This window comes from Triticum dicoccoides, chromosome 3B (genome assembly GCF_002162155.2).
Source record: "Triticum dicoccoides isolate Atlit2015 ecotype Zavitan chromosome 3B, WEW_v2.0, whole genome shotgun sequence".
NCBI lineage: Eukaryota > Viridiplantae > Streptophyta > Magnoliopsida > Poales > Poaceae > Triticum > Triticum dicoccoides.
In genome coordinates, this window is record NC_041385.1 from 38,333,557 (window position 1) to 38,352,619 (window position 19,063).

The 19,063-nt window shown below is 47.3% G+C and overlaps 1 pseudogene; it reads left to right on the top strand.

Moving 5' to 3' along the window:
- Positions 1-19,063, top strand: part of LOC119279209 — an 87,144-nt pseudogene that overhangs the window by 2,678 nt on the left and 65,403 nt on the right.

Genomic DNA, 19,063 nt, shown 5'->3' on the forward strand with positions numbered 1-19,063 from the left:
TGGGAAAAATGACGTCCAGACCTCCGAGTGGAGCAATACAGGACCGTGCTTGATGGCAAAATACGCCCGGACCACGCGGTCTGGACGGCTGCGAGCGATTTGAGGGTCTGTGTTGGAGATGCCGTTATCCTCTTTATTTTTTGTTTGTTCAGCTGAGATGATCTTAGAAACTACCGGTTTTGATGTGATGTCAGTCTGCTGACCTTTCCCATTCGAGTTAAAATTTTGGTCTGCTTATGTCGCATGCATTTCTAATAGCTAGTTGCGCTTGGCTGTCAAATTGCCATGGTTCAGTTTCATGTTTTTATTTATTTTGTGATTGATACTTACATTGACTAACCATAATAATTTCACTACAGATGGTAGGCACAACAAGAAGTTAATTTTGATAGGTATGTCTATCATGGCTTCTGCTCAGAAAATACATGATACTTTGTCACAAACTTCGATACTTTGATGCTATCTAAAGGCAAACTGCTAAGTCTAAAATTAACCAAATTATGGAGATTTCTAATATAATGGCGTGAAACTGACAGATTCCTAAATGGCTATATTAGAAAAGGGATAGTTTACACCGTCTCATACATATACTGATATACTATCAACTTTACTAAATGATGTTCACTTTTCATGTTTTTTTACAGTTCCTCTGTCTGCTGCAATCATCTTGCTAACATGTCTAGTTTGGGGGTGCACCGACATAAGCAAAAGATTAGTCTTTTCATCCTCCCAAAGCAGACTGGTAATAAATCAAGCATGGAAGAAATGCTGAGGAGGTATGGACCTTTGGCTCCGAAAAGGTACAAGTACTCAGAGCTGAAACAAATGACTAGCTCTTTCGAGGATAAACCTGGAGAAGGAGGATATGGCACAGTATTTAGGGGTAGCCTACAAGATGGCTGTGCAGTTGCCGTGAAGCTCCTAAAAGTTTCCAAAGGCAATGGAGAGGAGCTCCTAAATGAGTTAATTAGCATTTGTAGGACATCACATATTAACACTGTTGGTCTGCTCAGTTTTTGCTTAGAAGGAGCTACGCGAGCCCTTGTTTATGAGTATATGGCTAATGGTTCACTGGAGAAGTATATTTACACAGAGAATTCAGATCTTGTTATTGGATGGGACAAGTTACAGCAAATAGCACTTGGCATTGCACGAGGATTGGAGTATTTGCATCAAGGATGTAGTACTCGCATCATCCATTTTGACATCAAGCCTCAGAATATACATCTAGATCAAGATTTTTGTCCCAAGATTGCAGATTTCGGTTTAGCCAAATTGTGTCACCTCATGGCCGGTAGCATCCTCTCCGTCACCGAAGAAAGAGGTACTATTGGATTCATTGCTCCAGAAATATTCTCTAGAGGTTTTGGAGTCGTTTCTACAAAGTCAGATGTCTATAGCTATGGAATGATGCTCCTGGAAATGGTAGGAGGAAGCATAAATAAAGAAAAAGGGATTACCAATAGCTCAAGTGATGTGTATTTTCCAAACCGGATTTATGACAGTATAGCAGAACAGGTACAAAGTTGGGAAGTCACCTGCGACCTTGAAGAGGCCATGAGAAAGATGGCGTTGGTCAGCCTATGGTGCATACAAACTAACCCCGAAAACCGTCCTTCGATGAGCGAGGTGATTGATGTGTTGGAAAAGAGCATCAATGAATTGGAGATGCCACCAAAGCAGTTCCTTTCATGTCCCTCGATCCCATCATACTTGTTGTCGCATACAAGTTATGCTTACAGATCATCGTATTGCTCCGCATCCCCTTCTCTGTTATCATAGTCCAAAAGTAGGATTAAATGGACAAATGTAAATTCGAATACCATTAAGATATTATAGTGTGTAACAGAAATATTTATTTTCAAACATCACATTGTGTTTCTACCAAGAATGGCTGCGCAATTTGATAAGGAAAAGTCATTTAAGATTATTGTATTTGATAGAAACCAAAATCTCTCCCTAATAATAAAGCACGGACTGATTCCGTGTGTTCACCGTCACAATACGCTTTTGCCCAGTAGTACTACGTTTTCACGATTTGTATAGATAAAATCGTAATATAAACGAGGTGGTGCTAATAGCATGTTCGTACGTCCTGGTTCGTTTTCGGTACCTTATAGACCTCCACCAGCGATCGCTCGCTTTTGCCGCCTGGGCCTGCCCACCTATCCTGGCCTATTTAAGACACATGAGAAGGATACAATCGGCGAGCACATATACTGCAGCTAAAAAAAGAATAAAGCCGACAATCCCCGCAGGGATCGAACACAAGACGCCATGCAAGAAACAACCCGAAAGTACCAGCTAAGCTAGCGCTCATTATCTATCACCATCAGCCGAATTTTCTTATGTTACTCCCTCCGTCTAGGTGAGTAAGTCATCTTAGGTTGTGCACCGTGACCAAGGAGGAGGAAAAAACGAGAGACCTTAATGTTTATTTGCTAATTAATAGCATTGCATGCAAGGAGCTAACCACTGCATGTCGTGTTTGGTAGTCTCAAGTCATTAAAAGCATGCACACCGCTCGTCTCTTATTGGTTGATATGTAAAGAAACAAGAAACGAGATAGAACTTAATGCACCGCGCCTAAGTATTTTGGGATTATTTGATTTTCGTAAGATGACTTACACACCTAGACGGAGGGAGTAATCGGCTACGCCGGTCTAGCAGAATTTCTAGGTTGATCTGTCTTGGGCCTCAGTCCATCCATCCATCCTCTGTGACATGGCCCAAAAATACGGTAAAAATAATTGCCCGATCAAACTCCTGATCCCAACCTCACGAACTGTTTACAAGATAATCCCATATCATTTTTCTTTACAAAATCCCACCAGTTTAAATATGTTTGTGAGCTGAAAACAATAAGCAGCCTCCAATCAAGGATTGTTTCAAAGATGGAATTAATGGGAGAGAGACCCAAAAAAGAGGGGAAGCAGAACCAAGTCAAGATGATATGGATCGCCCCTTCTTCTTGCGCCAAAGATCTTACCATTTCCGAAGGAACTGGGGCTACATTTCTTTTCAATTTCCATTCAAGAGTTTCTATCTGTTTCCACGCCCTTTTCTTGAGACCTCGAAACATGAGGACAAATTACTTCTCTTAGGAACACATACAAGAAAAAGGAGAAGCCGGGAGGGAAAGGAAGGAGGAGGGCAGAGAAAGGTGCAGGAATCAGCGTTAAACGGGAATTGAGGGCTGACATGCATGATTTAAGAAGCATTAAAGGGAATTGAGGGCTACCATGCAAGATGCGTAATTAAAGGGTGGGGATCAAATATACTTAAATGGGCTGGGTTAGTCTCGACCAACAATTTTGTGTAGCGTTACTCGGAGGGAAACTTATTTGAGAAGAAATCCAACTAATTCTGTGTAGTCTCAACCAACACAGAATTTTGATGTCTTGACCACTTGAATGGGCTGGTTAGTCTCGACCAAATATTTTGCTACCATTTTTTTCTCAAGCATTCTGACTTGAGAAGAAATCCAAAAAGATGACAACTTATTTCATGGAGGAGCCTATGGCTTCAGGACATCGGAAATTATCACCATCCTAAGTGGTACGTGTAGGCTGTAGCTCACGGAGAGTGTCCCTCATGGCCAACTTGACGGGATTAGTTTTCAAAGTATAAATACTACCTTGCGCTGGGGTATCTCAATTGCAGGTGTGTCATGTAGAGGTTGAGATCACCGTGTTCGAATTGGTCATGTTCGAACACATTGCCTTCAGAGGATGAGACACCGTGGCCACTATTGATGAGGATGGGAAGAAGTATAATTTCAACTGGAGGACATAGACGTTTGGACGGTCATGAGTTGTGTTTATTGAGCTAGGTACAAAGGATTTTTTATAAAGAAGTAGGGATTGTTTGTTCAAATGCGAAGGAAATATAATTCATTATTTATAATGCTTAGTGAGATTTTTTTTCATGACAGCTTACAAATAATGCCTTTAAGATTTAAAAATTAGGGGGCTTTTTAAGATCAGAATAATCGTATAAAAATCGTATCAAAAGCATTGTATATGTAGCATGCTTCTTAATGTACAACTGGGAAAAGACTTCCTCGCCTGCGAGCGTTGCAACGCTCCGCAACGCATCTGGGGACAAAGCCACGTAAATCTCTCCTCACCCTAATTAATTTCTCTCCCCGGCGAATTCAAGGGTGGGCCCACACTAACTAATCACCCTCCTAATTCAACTGTGGGGCCCACACTAACTAATCTCACCCATCTGAATTCGCGTGAATTGGCCACACCCGTACAATTGATATGAAGTATTACTAGACCTTGGTGCGCGCCTTCCTGCCGTTGCCGGGTGGCATCATTGAGATGTTCTTGGGACATGTTGCTGGATATTTCAGTGGATACGTCACTATATCTCCCGTTGCAACGCACGAGCATATGTGCTAGTAGGAATAAAGCAATTAGTTATTTCGGTGATTCGATGTGTTTAGTATTTGAAGTTTCGAAAGGCACCCGAGTGGTATGTCAGAGTCAGACAACTAGCAGGATCAAGCAAGTAAGCAAGCAATAGCTAGGCCTCCAAATCAAAGTAAGCGTCATTGAGACTCTATTCGAACCACGACCCTACGAAATTCAGTAACCTGGATTGGATGCATCATTGTGAAGCTAAACATTGCAACAATTCATTTCAAGATTGAAGTGTCTTATCCACGAATCTAGCATATAAGAGTACGTTGTGTGGCTCACGACGGCAGCTGCGGGATGCGGCGGCGCCGGGGCACGGGAGGTGGCACGGCAAGATGACGCGGCGGCGAATCAGCCGCCGGTGGCAGTAACGCTGGCAGAGTTGGGCTCTCGGCCTTTAACCGTTTCTTGTAACCGTACCAAGCCGGCGGGCCTTCGAGCAGGCCGAGCGGGTGACTTCAGCCCATAGTCTAGGTAAACCGAGTTCAGAGTGGCCCATGGTGCTGCACAGAAGAACAGCCAGTCAACGCTAGTCCACTACCGAGCCGAGACTTGTTCCCTGGGTGGCTACTGGCTGGGTATCTTACAGAGCTCGTTACTCAACCAGTCAAAGTCTTTGTTTCTTTTGAAGAAGATTCAAAGCCTTTTGGTCCTCCCAGGACGTGTGGACTCAGTAGCATTGCCCATAGAATAAAGGCTACGTACCATTCATTCTTCAGCTTGTGTTCTTCTCTGTTAGTTCAGTCTCCTCTCCCCACAGCCTTCACCGAGACAAATTCCAAATCTTACTGGTGCTGCGATGCACGGCCGATTCCTGATCCTGGTCTGGGCCTGGTGTTTACCGCTGATGCTTGCGGTCATGGGGGCTGAGGTGCAGCAAGGGGAAGGCTGCTCGGCCAAGTGCGGCAGCGTCACCATCTCCGACCCATTCTGGCTCAGTGATTGGCAAACGAGAAGATTATGTGGTTCGCCTGCACCGCCGGACTTCGAGCTTACATGCTATAACGGCAGTTATCCACTTCTTCCGAGCTCTGTGCGCGGTAGCTCCGGCTTTGCAATCATCGACATCTCCTATGGGGACCGCAGCTTGCGCGTCGTTGATCTGGGCAAGCTGGGACTATTACACGACGGCCCCAAGGCCCCCAACAGATGTCTGCCGCTCTGGAACACCTCCGTCAAACTGGGCCGCCAGCTTCGGATCGACCCCACCAACCTGAACCTCATCTTTTACAACTGCACGGAGGAGGCCACCGCGGCGGCTAGGGCACGTCGCGACAGATGGTTAGTGCACGCGAGGACGATGGGGTGCGTGAACGCGAGCAACGCGTTTGTTCGCGCGGGAGTGCCATACGACCCCGCCGGGGACTATGCTGGCTATGCCTTGGAGGGATGTGATGCTATCATCCTGCCGGTGCTGGGCATGTCGCCGGGCGAGACGTCCACGGGCGAGACCGACTACGAGCAGCTCATCAAAGATGGCTTCCTCTTGACATGGGATCCGCCACAAGCACTTCCTACGCCTGTATCTGCACGTAAGTTCACCCGCCTAATCATCGTTTAATCAAGTTCGTAGCTAAGCTATGTTAGAGTTAGTCCCGTGTCCGTGTGTGTATGCGTATCCATGTAGGATACCTGTACCGAGTCGGTTTGGCTTAGACATAGCTTAGTAGTATATATAGGTACGTACCCCCTGTAATCTGTACCAAGAAAATCAGAAAAGCAATAAAGCGTACAAGGCTCGACAAGAGCCTTTGGCTATCAATCATCGATCAGTTTTTCTGTGTTCGCCAAGTTACGCAAGAGTTCTGTGGACGCCGACGTAAATCGATCTGAGCGATTTGAGCACTAGCAAGCCAGCTTCACGTACAAGAGGTGCACGTACTAGCTAGCTACTGTTCATCCATCTAGCTGCTAGGCTGTGTGCTTGCTTGCTAGCTTTGCACTACGGTGCATAGTTCCTGGATGATCTAATCTAGAGATCAAAAGCCAACAATATTAGGATCAAACCTGACATCCTAGTATTCGAGTAGTACAGCATATATGACACCGAGTAGGATTAGTATTACTAGTACGTTTCGGTTAGCTGCTAGGCTGTCCTACGCATATATATGTGACTGTACCCTGCCCCTTGTACCACAACGAAAAAGAGCAATACAAAGTATTCAACAGGCTCGACACGAGCCTGTGGCCATCAAATCAATTCAGCTTTCCGTGTTGCTAGTTGCCGTGAGAGTTTCGCCAAGAACGATCGCTCGAATCGATCTAGTCTAGCTGGACTCTACAAGCTCACGCACGTACGTCGAGTATCGGCTACGTGGGTATGCACTGCTGATCAATCAACCTTCTAGCTCGCTTGGTTGCTTGTTTGGTCAGCTTGCACATACGTGCTGCTTCTGGGAGATTTGATCTAGCAACGATCAAAAGCCAATAATTGGTATCTAGAGCCTCGACGGTTTACGATCTGCGATGACGGACAGCGACGCTGAGTCGGTCAAGTCCAGTAACGGCGGTTCCAAGGCGAACAAGAAAGGCGACAATGTGAAGAAGGGCGGCAAGTCAGCAACAAGTGGTGGCGGAACGGGCGGCGCCAACGTACAGGCGCATCGCAACATCCCCATCCAGTACCCGATGATCACCGACGCCAACTACGGCGTGTGGGCGGTGAAGATGAAGATCATTCTCCGAACCCTTCGTGTGTGGGAGGCCATCACGGACGACGACGTCGACAAGAAGTGCGACGAAGGTGCCATGGTCGCCATAGCCCAGTCTGTACAAGATTCCGTGCTGATGACATTGGCGGAGTTCGAGACAGCAAGAGAGGCATGGAACGCACTCAAAGAGATGAGGATCGGAGAAGATCGCGTCACCAAGGCTCGGGCACAAGTGCTGAAGCGCCAATTTCACAAGTTGCAGATGGAGGAAACTGAATCGGTGAATGACTATGCCATGCGTCTGACTACATTGGTGAGAGAGATCCGCGCGCTTGGTGCAAAGCTCGAGGAGACCGAGATTGTGGAGAAGTTTTTCAGTTCGGTGACTGATAAATTCACGTACATCATTGGCACGCTCGAGCAGCTTTACGACATCGACGACATGACCATAACGGAGGCGATCGGACGCTTGCGGACATGGGAAGAGAATGCTCGTGGTTGTCGGAAAGGCAAAGGAGGAGGTGGTGACCAACTCATGTACTCACGCGCAGATTGGGAGTCCCCAAGTAGCAAAGGAAGGTGCAACATTGGCGAAGGCTCAAGCAACGCGAAGCGCGGCGGACAAACCGAAGAAGGCAAAGGAAAAGGCAAGCCACAAGGCCGTGGTAAGGCGGACCGATCTAAAGAGCGGAAGCCACGGAACTTGGATATGTCTGAGGTCAAGTGCTATAACTGCAACGAGATGGGTCACTTTGCGAAGGATTGTCCGGAGCCTAACAAGAGAGAGATCAAGGCAAATTTGGCAAAGCAGGAAGACGAACGTCCAGGTCTTCTAATGGCCGAAGTTTGTGATCTCGTGGAGCCTAACAAGTGTGAGATCAAGGCAAATTTGGCGAAGCAAGAAGACGAACGTCGAGGTCTTCTGATGGCCAAATTTTGTGATCTCGTCCAAAACGATGGTTGTGAAACCAAACCGGAAGGTGCTACTTCATGAGGAAAAAGTAACACCAAAGTTATCCGGAAGCCAGAACGTGTCGTGGTATCTAGACACAGGTGCCAGTAACCACATGACGGGGTGCAAGGAGAAGTTCCTCGAGCTGGAATATAATGTTCAAGGCTCGGTCAAGTTCGGTGATGGTTCAAATGTGGAGATTTGCGGGCAAGGCTCTATCCTCTTCGAGGGTCTCACAGGAAAACATCGCATACTCACCAGAGTGTACTACATCCCAAGGCTTCGCAACAACATCATCTCTGTCGGAAAACTTGACGAGAATGGATGCAAGGTGGATATCGAGAATGGAGTGATGACGATCTTCGACAACCTCCGAAACGTGCTAGCGCGTGTGAATCGCACGCGGAACAGGCTCTATATCCTCAACCTTGATCAATCTCAACCGGAGTGTTGGCTCCCCAAGAGTGATGATGATTCGTGGTTATGGCATGCTAGATTTGGACATGTTAACTTCTACGCCTTGAAGAAGATGTCGAAGATGGAGATGGTATCTGGGATGCCGTTTATCGACCATGTTGATCGAGTATGTGACGGGTGGTTGGTTGGAAAAAAGCACCGCAGGCCATTCCCTGCTCAATCTACCTATCGTGCAAGTGATGCACTCGAGCTGCTCCATGGTGATCTATGTGGCCCTATCACCCCAGCAACTCACGGAGGAAAGAAGTACTTCTTCCTTGTGGTAGATGACTACTCGACATACATGTGGGTCGTTCTCCTACGATCTAAAGATGAGGCGTTTGAAGCGTTCAAGAAGCAGAAGGCTGCAACGGAGATGGAACACAAGCTGAAGGTTCGCGCTCTACGGACAGATCGCGGCGGAGAGTTTACGTCGAACGAGTTCAACGACTACTGCGAGAAGATTGGCATAAAAAGGTTCCTCACGACACCTTATACGCCACAGCAGAACGGGGTTGTTGAAAGGCGCAATCGAACCGTCGTTAACATGGCGAGAAGTTTACTCAAGAGCAAGAACTTGCCGGGGACTTTTTGGGGAGAAGCTGTCTCGACGGCGGTCTATCTTCTCAACCGGGCTCCAACGAAGGCGGTGATCGGCAAGACTCCGTATGAAGAAATTTACGGACGGAAGCCGAATATGTCTCATCTACGGACGTTCGGGTGCGTGGCGCATGTGAAGACGGCGGAGCCGCATCTCTCAAAGCTTGCCGATCGTAGCACCAAGATGGTGTTCATCAGATACGAGAGGATTTCCGGCAGCAAGGCATACCGCTTCTACGATCCACGGACCAAGCGTCTACGGATTTCACGCGATGTTGTGTTCGAAGAAAACCAAGCGTGGAATTGGAGCGCAGCAGCCAACAATGCTCCAAACGGTAACATATTCACAATTGAATTTCCAACTGATGATGATGCAAGGGAAGACGTCCAGGTGATTGGCAAGACACCCAACCAAGGTGACCGCAATGGCAGTGATCACCATGGTGCCGACACCGATGACGACGCGCATGGGTCGCAAGGTGATAGCGACAACGACGCGCATGACACTGGCGGAGATCTCGACAATGAGGCGCATAGTGACGATGACAATCAAGATGATGGTCATGATCACAACAACTACGCCGACGACGAGGATGCCAACGACTCGGCATCTACCACGCCCGGGACTCAACCGTCTTCCTCAAGTGCATCGACGCCGACACAATTTGTGTCGCCCCCTTCGCAAGCCACGACGGATTGTTCCGGGCCTCGTCGCTACAAGCCCCTCAAGAAAGTCTACAAGTACGCAAAGACAGTTACACTCGAGTACTCCGATTTGTGTTTACTCGGAGTTGAGGAGCCGGCGAACTTCGTAGAGGCGAGCAAAAGTTCAAGTTGGACGCACGCCATGGATGAGGAGATGAAGGCAATCGAGAGCAATTGCACGTGGACTTTGGTAACCCGACCTCCGAACCAAAAGGCCATAGGTTTGAAGTGGGTTTACAAGTTGAAGAAGGACACGAAGGGTGCCATTGTGAACCACAAGGAAAGACTCGTCGCAAAGGGCTACGTACAACGTCAAGGAGTTGACTATGAGGAGGTGTTTGCACCGGTTGCTCGAATCAAGACGGTGAGAGTGCTCCTAGCTTTGGCAGCACAAGAGGATTGGAAGGTTCATCATATGGATGTGAAATTCGCTTTCCTCAACGGCGACCTCAAAGAAGAAGTGTACGTGGACAACCCCACGGCTACGAGAAGAAAGTCGAAGAAGGGAAAGTTTACAAGCTCAAGAAGGCACTTTACGGGTTGAAGCAAGCGCCAAGAGCTTGGAACGCAAAGTTAGACCGAAGTTTGGTCTCACTCGGGTTCAAAAGATGTCTCCTCAAGGATCCGAAAGACGGTCTACCAAGCAGCGAAGAACAGGTGAAGGTTGAAGACGCGACGAAAGAGAAGCGATGCCGTCAAGCTACGGACGAGCCAACGATAGCAAAGACGGTCCCTGAAATGCTGCGAGAAGGGGCAAAAGCAATGCCAAGGATAAAAACTACGTGTAGCAGCAGTCGCATTTGGGATCCAGGTCGCATCGAAGATGTCATGTTTAGGGGGGTGAATATTAGGATTAAACCTGACCACCACCGGACTCGCGGGCTATGCCTACGGCCCAGGGCCGTCGGCATAGGTTCGTTGCCGTCGGCATAGCCCGTCGGCGTAGATCACGTCAGCGTAGATGTGTCAGACCGTCGGCGTAGTATAGCCGTCGGCATAGGAGCATATGCCGACGGCCGTGGGAGAGGCGTCGGCATAGTTTAGCCATCGGCGTTGTTTTCCGTCTGACGGCAACGGACGGCGCCGTCAACAGCGCTGGCGATTCAGGGGACGACACGTGGCGCATGTATGCCGACGGCCTAGCCGTCAGCATACCTGCGCCACGTGTCGTCCCCCGGCTTCTCCTGGCGGCAGGGCTATGCCTACGGCAAAGCCGTCGGCATAGATGGAAATCTATGCCGACGGCTTTGCCGTAGGCATATCTCTGCCACGTGGCAGCTCCTGGTTTCTCCTGGCAGCAGGGCTATGCCTACGGCAAAGCCGTCTGCATAGTTTTTCATATATGCCTACGGCTTTGCTGTAGGCATAGATGTGCCACGTGGCAAGCCCTGGTAACTCCTGGGCATATATATGCTGACGTCTTTGCCGTAGGCATAGTTTTTTTTATTTTTTTTTATTTTCCCTGTTTTTTCTTTTCCAATTCATTTGACAGCATTTCAAAACAGAACAATATGAAATTATGCAGAAATATGACAATTCATCATGTGAACATACTCAAGTTCATCTAAACATACTCAAGTTCACCATCATCATCTAAACATACTCAAGTTCATCACATCATCTAAAGATCATCACCGATGGAAGTTCATGAACATAAAAGTAGTGCAAGACATGAAACATGATAAAAGTAGGAATATGAAAGGCATGGCACGATGGCCACATGCACGGAATCATCAAGCAAGAGCACCCCCGCCAAAACCACCACCTCCGCCAAAACCACCACCACCACCTCCGCCAAAACCACCACCACTACCTCCGCCAAAACCGCCATCGCGACCACCACCACTCTGCCAGATCGGAGTGACTGGGGTCGATGGAGCAGGAGTCGAGCCACCGGTCCCTACATGTTTCAGAAAAGATTCTAACGGTAAATATGATATGATAGTGTTTCATGAACGAGAACTAGTTTGCTAGTAGTTAGGCAAATGTACTAACCGGACCATCACTGCCTAGTGCCACCCATTCATCGAACGTGGGCACGTGTGGGGGTTCTCCCGCAAGTGGTGGTGGGGGTCCCATTTGTGGTGGATCCGTGCGGTTAGTCCAAGACGCCAACATAGCCTGAATGTTAGTTAAGCAAGCAAACTAGAAGATCAGAAGGAATGAAAGTGCAAAAATTTAGGTTGGTTTTAAGAGGGCAAAACTAACCGTCATCATTTGACGGTTGTAATCATCGTTTGCCTTCACTCGTTTCAAGTACTCCCGCACCTCGAGATTCCTATGCTCGACAAACTCCTTATATGCCTACATAATTTAGGTTGTTTCTAAGTGAGCAATGCTGAAAATAAACTGAGAATGCAAGATAGAAAAAGATAAAGAGGAAGTACTTACAGCATGCTGGCGGGCTAAGGGAGTCTGTGAACGCCCCGTACTCTCTAATTGGCTCGGGTTGCTAGCCCGAAGCCGTGTGTACGAGATCGAAGGAGTGATCAAGACATCGAAACACGGATACCGGCCATTCTTCTTCCCCTTGATGGCCACCACCACCGTGTCATCGATCTGAGACTGGGCGACCTCAGCAACAGGAACATCCAGATGCAACTCCTGATAGTGATGAATGTAAGACCCCAGGTGCTCCTCGGTCTTGCCGTAGTACTGGCTCTCGCCCTCCTTGCGATGACTCCGCTCGTGGGCCAGCTTCCACGACTCCATGTCTGAGAGCGGCCTCTTCAACTTGTCCTCCTACAACGTCAAATAGAAGTCAGCCATACATAAGAACATGACGTAAAGAAGAACAAAAATGCATCATGCACATAGATATACCTTCATGGCCTTGAAGCCCCAGTGGTTCCTGTTTCCTTGGCCGTGTGTCCCGTCGTCTCCACAGTTAGCCCGGGCCTTGATGCTCTTGGCAGCAAACTCTGCATCGGCGCCGAGCCACCTATCCACCAAACTCGCCCATCCGTCATGCCTTCCATAGCACCAACGAGGAACAACCTATGCAAATTTTGGAAGCATGACATGTGAGCACGAAACATATAGTTGACTGCTTGAAACAATGAAAAGTTAGTAATAGTTACCATCATGAACTGCTCCTTGCTCAAGGTAAGTCGTAGCTTCTGCGCTTGAGTTTTGGGCATCTTTTGTTGCAGGTAGTAGTGGTAGTACTGCAAGATGGCAACCCAGCGCACCTCGTACTGCAACTGACGAGCTTTCTTCTTCGCAGCCGCAAGCAAGACCATGTCGGCTCTGGCCTTGTGCTCGTCAAGAACTCTATAGAGTTGCTGCAATCATGCAAAAACCAGAAGCAAACAAGGCATGAGTTGAGTGATTCAATGATAAACTATGAACGAAACTGAAGACAAGTGATTCAGAAGAGAACTTAACAAAAATTTGGTGATCACGGCCTTAGCGGTCGTCCCGTACTCAGCGTTGCTGCAAGCCTCGTAGTGGGCCCAGCTCGTGGCCAAAACCCGCTGCCGCGGGTCCCTGTCTGGCCGCGGGCAGAATAGGCCAGGCCAAAACTCCTTCAACAGGACAGTGATAAGGCCGTTCGGTTTATGGCCCTTTCCGTGAAGGATCCAGTTTCTGCAAAAGAATCAAATGATTGCCATGTGTACAATAAGAAAATGTTGTCATGTGTTGAAAATATGATTGAGAGGCACTTACTCTGTCCCCACAGGTTCAATGAGCCACTTGTGCTCCTCGATAGAAGGTGGTGTAGGTAGTCCGGCATTACCACGCAGCCACCCCTGCGAAGAACACGGTGGCAAGTCACCCCACAACGGGGGATCAACCTCCCCTCCACCCTCCTCGGCCTCCTCCTCACCCTCCTCCTCGGCCTCCTCCTCCTCACCCTCCTCCTCGGCCTCCTCCTCCTCGCCATCAGGAACATACTCCTCCTCCTCAGACTCAGAAGGTGCCTCTGTATAGGAGGGCATCAAAGAAGACCCTCCTATTTCAGACACGGCCCGGAGTTTTTTGCCCCGGTTGCCTCTCCCCCACCTCCTCCTCCTCTAGGGGCTCTCCCCCCACCGCCTCCCCCTCTAGGGTCTCCTCCCCCGACCCCTCCACCTCCCTGTGAGGTGTCATCCTCGCGTAGTCGGGAGAGAACCTTGTGGGCTCGTCCACTCCGAGTAAGTCCTTTAAATTGACTGAGGAAACTAGCGCCGCTGGACTTGCCCATGATTATTAAACCTGCATTGAGAATAGAATAAACAATTAGTAAGGATATCAATTAAACAAGCATACAGGAAAAACATTAATACCAGAAGAGCACATTAAGCATACTATTGTAATGATCATTAAAAGAACTTACATTTTCTAGAACCCATATGAATCATCACTATTGTAATCTATTTGTGGACCGGTCTCATCATCACTGTCACGCATATCTTCTTCGTTGTCTGACGGAGGTGGAGGCTCTTCCTCATCGTCAGCGTCTTCATTTAACTTTTCAAGCATAATTATGTCTCTTTGATTCACAACTGCCTCACCATCAATCCGTGCGTCGTCGTCGTTTGGGTCCAGGTCAACATAACCCAAGTCATCATCCTCGTTGCTTCGGACCACGTCATCATGTTCCTCTTGATAGAACACTCCCTCGTATGTCATGGGGTTTATGTTGTAGTAATCATCATCGTTCGGGTCCGGTAGCTTACCATGCGGCGACACCTTGAACACAACTTCCCAACCCTTTAGGTACTCTTTCTGGCATGGGTAAGGCAGATAATATACTTGTGTGGCCTGGGTAGCGGCGATAAAGAGATCAGCTCCGGCATAGACGGTTGATGGTTTAACTTCAACTAAACCAACAGAAGGCGTATGTCTCAGACCCTTTTTGGGGTCGAACCATCGGCATTTGAACACAGTGAGACTTAGGTGTTCGCGGCCACGTTTGAATGTAAGCTCGTATATTTTTCCTACCCTTCCGTAGTAATCTACTTTATTATCTCCTTCAGTGAAGACTCCGGTATTTATGGTTTTGGGATCAGGCCGACTGTTCTGGTGCTCCTCTGTATGGAAGCGATACCCATTCACATCATACTTTTCGCATGTCATGACGACAGGATCAAAACCCATAGAAACCCATCTCAATTCTTCATCCATTGATCCGGTCGGATCATTTCCCTACAAGTTTAATTGAAATTATAGGGTGCATGAGTTTAATTGAAATTATAGGGTGCATGAGTTTAATTGAAATTATAGGGTGCATGAGTTTAATTGAAAGTGAGAAAAATTACTTTCTCCATGAACCACGCAACGAAATTTTTCCTTCCATCAGCACCCTTTCGGAGAAGAGCAAGTGCCTCCGCTTCAGTAGGAGGCAGCATTCCCGTCCATTCTTCTTCAACGAATCGACTACAATAAGAAAAGCGGTATAAGAACTAGGCAAAGTGAACATAACGAATTGACTCAAAGAATGGTGCTAAGGTATTACCTCATCCACTCATCCTCAACTTCCTTGATGTTGTGCAAGATATAGAACATGACATCCTCCCACTCATCTCGTGGCATGAGATAAGGTTTCGAGCATCCAGCCCTACCACCTTGCCCGATGAATAGAGGCAACTTGGGTTTATACTTGGGTTCTTCTGTATTGTATCGAGACACCTTATTGTGCAACGTGGGAACATGGTCCTGATAGTAGGCTGTCCTGAGGTCTGCCACCTCCTCTAGGATAACTGCCTCAGCTATGGAAGCTTCAATCTTAGCTTTGTTTCCACATTTCTGTCTCAGATGCTTGTTCTGTCTCTCAGGGCCGTACTGCCAACGATTCTGCACAGGGCCCCCCAACAATACCTCGTTCGGGAGGTGCAAAATGAGATGTGTCATCGGAGTAAAGAAGCCTGGCGGGAAGATCTTCTCTAGCTTGCATATCAACTCCGGCGCCTTCTTATGCATTTCTTTTATCTTCTCAGGACATACTTCTTTAGCACAAAGCGTGCGGAAGAAATGGCTTAACTCCGCAAGCACATGCCAGACACGCTCGGGAACATAGCCCCGAACCATCACCGGCATAATCCGCTCAATCCATACATGATAGTCATGACTCTTGAGCCCGGTCACTCTGCCCGTTGGAAGATTGACCCCCTTACTTATATTCGACGCATAACCATCAGTGAACTTCACGACGTGTTTCAGCCACTTGAATGCCTCCATCTTATGATCCTTTTTAAGTACGAAGTCAGCATCTGGCTTGAACCAAGATTTTCGACTGCCTGTGGGAGGCTGCATGTGTAGACGTGGTCTATCACAAATATTCTGTTGATCAACTCTAGCATTAACATTATCCTTTGTCTTATCAGGAATGTTGAGGATCGTGCGAAAAAGGGACTCTGCGACATTCTTTTCGGTGTGCATCACGTCTATATTGTATGGAAGTTTGAGGTCCTTAAAATAGGGAAGCTGCGTGAAGGGGGTAATGTGAGTCCAGTTGTGCGTCTCACCATATCCTTCAAAAAATTTCCCTTTACCTTTTCCTTTTCCTTTGCCCTCGCCCTCGTCTTCTCCTGTGGCTTTGCCTTTGCCTTTGCCTTTGCCTTTCCCTTCACCGGCAGGCTTAAGAGCTTTCAGCTGAGCAAGCACATCCGCACCAGAAAACGTTGGAATCTCGTTTACTTCATGGACAACTTTGCCTTTTGTGAAGTTCTTCTTGTCTTCCCTATCAGGATGGTCTGGAGGGAGGAACTGTCGATGCAGGTCAAATGCAACATACTTGCCACCCTTCTTCAGCCAAATGAAAATCAAGGCCTGCACGCACACTGGGCAAGGCATCTTTCCACTTGTACACCATCCGCAGAACAAGGCATAACCGAGAAAGTCATGCATGCAATATTGTAGCCAAACTTTCATCAAGAAATTTTTCTGCAGATGTCGGTCGTATGTCAACCTCGGGAAGTACCAAGAATGGTGCAAATCATCCACCAACGGCTGCATAAACACACTCAAATTCTTCCTCGGATGTTCAGGCACCGGAATTATAAGCGACAGGAACATGGTCTTGTGTTGCATTATGGCGTCGGGAGGGAGATTCAGCGGAATAACAAATACGGGCCAACAGCTGTATGGATTAGACGACATACCATATGGACTGAACCCATCACCTGTTATAGCAATTCTGACATTCCCAGCCTCGGCTGCTTCCTCCGGGTACTCTATATCGAATGAGTTCCATACTTCACCTCCTGATGGATGTACAATTTTTTTGGATTGTACCTTTTCCCTTCCTTGTGCCACTTCATCATTTTGGCAGACTCCTCGGTGATGAAAAGGCGCTGCAGTCTTTTTATAAAATCAAGATACCGAAGAACCTTCACAGGGATTTTAGCTGCTGCTTCTGACCATGCTTATCGACCACCTCAATATACCGAGAGGAACCGCACTTCCTACAGTACTTGTCATCCGCATACTCATGCCTAAACAAAAGGCAATTCTTTGGACAAACATGTATTTTCTCATAGTCCATCGAGAGCGCCTTCATGATTTTCTTCGTACCGTACATGGTTTTCGGCAGTTCATGGCCCTCAGGCAGGCTGTTAGCCCATACTCCTAGAAATGCTTCGAAGCAACCTCGGCTACAGCCGTACTCAGCCTTGACTGCCATCAGTTGCGAGATGGCATCCAGCACAGACAGCTTGGCACCCTCATAGAGAGGTTTCTTGGACGAGGCCAAGATTTCCAGGAAGGCCTTTGCGGTTTCCTCCGGCTCCTCCGGTTCATTCGCTGAATGTGACAGAGGTGTCGGCTGTGCAGCAAAGACATCATCTAGCATGTCTCTAACCCCATCGTCCTCATAACCAGCGACGCGTTGTCGTATCACATCCTCTCTACCACGGTCCCGCTGGGCAAAGTTTATCGGCATATTAAAGTTGGGCATAAATCCATGCGTGCGAAGGTGCTTAGTCATCTCACTCTTATCTCTGCGGATACGCCTCTTACATCTGGCACACAGGCATTCTGGCACCATCCTCATTGGACTACGTAATATCTCTTTCAAAAACACATCAGTTTTCTCGACCCACTCTGTTGTTACTTGATTCCGACGGAAAAACCCACTATACATCCACTGATTATCTGCCATCTCTGCTTTATTGGAAGCCACACAACAAAATTAAGGATTCATTTAAATTACTCACATCAATATTTTATTTTTTACAAGGTTGACGAGAAACGACATTTAATCCACCTACATCTCTAATAGGTAAAGATGGGTCCTAATCCCACCCGAGAATGTGTAGATTGAGTACGTTGTCCATGCTCTACCCCATTCCGAGACAAAATTTTGGCAGCACCTCCCCGCTGTTCTCCAAATACACATCTCGGCAAAATGCCGAGAGAATGTGCATTCGGAGAACAACAGGGAGGCGCCGCCGAAATCTTGTCTCGGAACGGGGTAGAGCATGAACAACGTACCCAATCTACACATCCTCGGGCTGTCCGTGGAAAGCGCTGGACAATCCGAAAGAGCTGCGGTGATAAATATGCAATTGAATGCATATTTATCGATGCGACCCTTTCGGACGGGAGACCTAGGTTACGCGACTTGATGTGAAAATTTAATCTAGTGACATGGAAAAAGAGTGGATGAGGTCATGGAATTGTTGCTCACCCTCCGATGTAGTCGATCAAAGGAGACGGACGATCGTGGACCAACACCTCCAACGTCGACAATCACTCCACGAAGATGGAACACCACAAATCCTGTTAATTACACCGAGTGAAAAAAATTTAGGTCATCACCTCACATTAAGAATTGATACTTTTAACTATGAAAAAAATCATGTTTCATCAAGTGTCAAATTTTGTCCTTCATTTTTTTGCAACATCATCATGATTAAATAACCACTGATCATATCATAATTTTGCAGCACATCTCACATAGCTACTTAACATTAAGCACTGACACTTAAAACTATGAAAAAAATCTTATTTTGTCAAGTGTCAAATTTTGTCCGGTTCAATTTTTTTGACAAGATCATCATGATAAAAATAATCACTCATCTTATACCAATTTTAGAGCACATCTCAAATGACAAGATCATCATGATAAAAATAATGCAAACTAACAATCTAACATCCTAACATCCAACATTCAACTATATATCAACCTAACAACCTAACATCTAACATCTAACCTAACAATCTAACATCCAACATCCATCCATGCATTCATTCATCCATCCAACAGTAGAAAAAATGGAAAAAAATGAAAAAAAAAGCATAGCTCACCGAGAAGGGCGTGGCAGGGGGCGAGGCGGTGGAGGGGATGG